Genomic DNA, 5,000 nt, shown 5'->3' on the forward strand with positions numbered 1-5,000 from the left:
CTAAAGTGTAACTACACACACACACACACACTCTCACTCACACAGACATTCACACACACACACACACACACACAGAAACACACACTCAAACACACAGAGACACAGACACACACACACAGACATACACACATACATAGAGACACTCACAAGCACACAGACACACACACACTTTGTTTATATTGTGGGAGGTTTTGTATTTATGAAGGTTTGTGTCTGATTGTCTTATGATATTAAACTGATTATTACCGGACTTGTTTTAGCAAAGTTATTTATTCATTCACTCTCACTATCAAATAAAGGTAAAAGCCCCCAAAAAATCTTTAAATGTTTTTTTCTTTAGTCACTTTTTCCGATGTTTTTTTCTGCATTTGTTTTTAACGTTTTTTCTTCTTAACGTTCTTTTATCAATTTTGTTTCTTCAAATGCTATAAAATGGAATAAAACACCCAAATTCAATGAAAGTAGTGAACTGATCATTTATTTTACTTGTGAAGAGCGTTGTAGGGAACCATCCATGTTATTTTTTACGTAAATTTGATTAAAAGAAACGCATTATCCATTTCCAAAAAATTTCTCTATCAGAAACCTTTTGGAAATGGATCAAAATTTGACCCCGAGGACAACAGGAGGGTTAATACTAGAAAATTCCACAGGAAATGTTGACAGTGTGCTTACTACTCAGTGCACATCTGAATAACACTAGCTAACCGTCAAACATATCCATTTAATAATAATAATTATACCTCTTAAGTTTGTAATGTAAATAAAAAACGGTGGGTACAAACGGCAAAAATATTATCATCACAAGAAAGATAAAAGTCTGGCGAACGCATTTAAGTGTTTTTTATGTTTGTGGTGTCAAATATATGTGACACAGAGCAGGTAACAAACGGAACTGTCTGCATCCTTCCAGATATTTTTTTTCATTGTTTTTCACTATCGGCAGTTGATATGAACAGAGCCAAAAGTTTAAGTCCGGTGGATTCCATGGTTACATGTCCTCGACCGGTGTTCTGTCCATCTATGCTACCCATCCAGATGTGCTACTTAGCGGTTCTGCACATGCGCACGACCCACAAGCGTGGTCTGATTCCCCGCCCACAAATCTATGCATCCTTGCGGTCGGACATGTGGTCGATACTGTGGTTAATGGAGTAATATCTAATAAATCATTTATTCATTGTGCCTTTTGATAGGGTATATTTTTCTATCAGAATACGCTACCACTGAAATATTCAACAAATATAATTTAATAGAATATCAAAATATGCTCCTTATCTCTTTACAGTGCACATGGAGTGAGTAGTGGTGCAATATATAATGATTCTGTTGGGGGAGCATTATTTGATAGGGTATATTTGTCATATCAGAATATGCTACCACTGAAATATTCAATAAATATATAATGGAGTATCAAAATATTCTCAAATAAACATAAGATGTCAATACTGTTAGAGTTATACCTCTATGGGATTCAGCCTGCCTGCATAATTGGAAATGGGAACACACAAGGAAGCACATTTCGATAGGGCAGCGCGACTCGATAGACTCTACTGTCGATTTGCGCTACGGTAGCATTTTTCGACAAGGCAGCATAGATCGTCAGAACACCGGCACAAGATTTTCTACATTTTGACCAACCATGATGTATGAAGAGTGAAAACTGTAGGGGAGAGAGCCATTTATTTGGAAAGATTTCAGAGAATCGTCCTGCAGCTCCCCCCTCTGTCCTCCCCTCTGACTCTCAACATTCTGTCCACATACACACACACTGGAACATCTGAACCGGTCTGACGATACATAAACTGTGATTTCATAGAAACCGTGCTTGATATCAGAATGCCCATTCAGCCCAATAAAGGCCAAAGTCTTGTCTTCAGTTTAAACTTTTAATTATTTTTCTAAATTAAAGTATACGGTAGGCCCCAAAGACGGGTTGTTTTGAGTTGTTAAGCGATTTCCTGAAGATTTCCCATTAAAGTCAATGGGACAATTTCTCGCCGATTTTGTAAAAACCGTGCGGCAAATCTCTTAGAAAAGTCATAGCTCACCATTCCCGGTCATTACACACGTTTTGATGTATTTTGTGTGCATGTGATGGCAACGCTCCGTGACTAGTAGCGGGACAAAAACGTGGCGTAATAATAATTATGCACACTAAATAAAGCCTAAACTGCTTGTTTCTCCGGGTCCCCCCTGTGTGTCTGTGTGCGTGCGTTTGTGTGTGTGTGTCTGTCTAGGTGTGTGCGTGTGTGTGTCTGTGTGTGTGCGTATGGAACCATCCACTTTATTTATTTTGACAATTTGGTTAAAAGAAACTTACATTTCTGCTAGAGAAACTTTTTTAAAATGGGTCAGATTTTGACCCCGAGGACAACAGGAGGTCTAATAAGCCTCTTAGCGGCTGTAAATCCTCTGCAGCCGCTGATCTAATCCCTCAGTGGAAAAGGTTACCTCGTCTCTCTCTCTCTCTCTCTTCAGACACGGACTCAGACCCGGAGAAACCTTGGACAACATGGAGGAACTCCTGCTACCGAGCGACGGCGGCGAGGAGGATGCGCGCTCGGACAGCGGCCCGGGGGACGAAGGGCGGGCGATGGGCGACCGAGTCAAGCCTTTCCTCAGCGGGACGGAGAAGCTGAGGAACACCGTGAGGGATTTCATAAAGAAGAACGGGCTGCTCACGCTGTCCGTCATCTCCGTGCTCAGCGGCTGCACGCTGGGCTTCATGCTGAGGGGAACGCAGCTGTCCACGCAGGTAAATACGCACACCTGTCGAAGAACGGTTGCCTCAAAATGACTTGATTTTTAATGATATCTGACAGAATATAGCTCACACAGAACTTTAAGCAGTTAAAATACCTTTTTTTAAAGGAGCAAACATCCCATAAAATGCACTTTTTGTACTTGCAGCTTCTCCCTTCTCACTAAAATTGTTTTTTGGTGCGTCATGAAATAAATATTTGACAGATTTTAGCTCAAACAGAACTGTTTACTTGTTGATATACCTTCTTAAAGGGCCAGTAACACAGTTTTCCAGCTGCAGACATACTGTATATAAACACACACACACACACACACACACACACACACACACAGAAACACACTGACACAGACAAACCCACACAAACACAAACGCATACAGACACACAGACACACACATGGGATGTTGTGTTCAGGGCAGGGTGCCAGTGGTGTAGTCTAGTTTATTGTAGTGTTGTGTTATGTACTACAACAGCCCCTGTGCATGTTACAAAGCTTTTGTGTGTGTGTGTGTGTGTGTGTGTGTGTGTGTGTGTGTGTGTGTGTGTGTGTGTGTGTGTAGACCTGCGTATCACGTAGACCACAACGCTGCCGGGTACCGAATTCAATAATTTCAAAACGTCGATAAAACGGCAAAAACATGGGAAAACAAACAGCTATAGGGCTGGGTAAGATATCGATATTACTAGCGTGTAAAATACAGTAAATAAAGACACTGAGTGTGTTCATTATGGGAACTTGAATCTCTGAAACTCGTCCAGTATTAAACAAGAGAAACAAACTGTAATGTAACGTTAACGGACAAAAAGTTCTGTTGTTGCTGCTGACAGACTCAGATTATTACTCTAAATGTCTGACAACATTATGGGATGGATCCCAACAGAGATAGAGCTTTTAGTTAAAGAGTAAGATCCTTTTAGTTTAACATGAAAACATCCACCGTGTTGTAAACAGAAAGCCGGCCACCTTCTTCCCAGATTTGGCCAAAATCACCATCACCAAACCCACCCGACTCCATGTAAATAAACAGTTTATTTTTCTCATACTGTATGTCTAAATATACCTGTATTTACACTCCGTAACATGAGTGACACAGTGACAACCGGCATAGGGCTCGGCTATATATTTGCCTTTACCTACTTAGTCATTATATCCACATTATTGGTGATTATTCAGTGTGCCGATGTACTGCAGTAGCAGCCATCGGCAGAATGACTATTATCCTGCATAGTTATTATTATTCCGACACGTTTTTGTCCCGCTACTAGTCACGGAGCATTGCCAAGCCATGCACATGAATACATCAAAACGTGTGTAATGATTGGGAATGGTGTGCTATGACTTTTCTAAGAGAGTTGCCACGCGGTTTTCACGAAATCTGCCAAAAACGGTGCAAGATTTTCTCATAGACTTTAATGGGAAATCTTTGGGAAATCGCTTAACATAGCTCAAAACAACAACGCTGTGGGGCCATACTGCATCGCCATACTTTAATGTAGAAAAATAATTAAAAGTTTAAACCGAAGACAAGACTTTGGCCTTTATTGGGCTGAATAGGCATTCTGATATCAAGCTCGGTTTCTATGAAATCACAGTTTATGTATCGTCCAGTTTTCAGACCGGTTCAGATTTTCCAGTGTGTGTGTATGGGGACAGAATGTTAAGAGTCAGAGGGGAGGACAGAGGGGGGAGCTGCAGGACGATTCTCTGAAATCTTTCCAAACAAATTGCTCTCTCCCCTACAGTTTTCACTCTTCATACATCATGGTTGGTCAAATTGTAGGAAATCTTGTGTCGGTCTCAGACATGTAACCATGGAATCCATCGGACTTAAACTTTTGGCTCTGTTCATACCAACTGCCGATAGAAACAATGAAAAGAATGTTCCCTGTTTGTTACCTGCTCTGTGTCGCATATATTTGAAACAACAAACATAAAAACACATCAATGCGTTCGCCAGACTTGTATCTCTCTTGTGATATTAATATTTTGCCGTTTCCACCAACGATTTTTGAATTACAGAACAAACTTATAGGTATAATTATCATTAAATGGACATGTTTGATCCATTAGAGCAGTGGTTCCCAACCTGGGGTCCGGGCACCCCTTAGGGGGGGGTGGCAAAGATCACAGGGGGGGGGGCGCAAGTCTTTATCTGGTTTGAGGTTGAGGTAAAAAAAAAAATATTTGCACATCTTAAACAAATTATGATAATACACTAGAATATATAATGTACA

General features: G+C 40.6%; 1 pseudogene; it reads left to right on the forward strand.

The window, feature by feature from the left end:
- The first annotated feature begins 2,511 nt into the window (after window positions 1-2,511).
- Window positions 2,512-5,000, forward strand: part of LOC114552069 (excitatory amino acid transporter 5-like) — a 22,573-nt pseudogene continuing 20,084 nt past the window's right edge.

This window comes from Perca flavescens, unplaced genomic scaffold (genome assembly GCF_004354835.1).
Source record: "Perca flavescens isolate YP-PL-M2 unplaced genomic scaffold, PFLA_1.0 EPR50_1.1_unplaced_scaf_67, whole genome shotgun sequence".
Classification (NCBI taxonomy): Eukaryota; Metazoa; Chordata; class Actinopteri; order Perciformes; family Percidae; genus Perca; species Perca flavescens.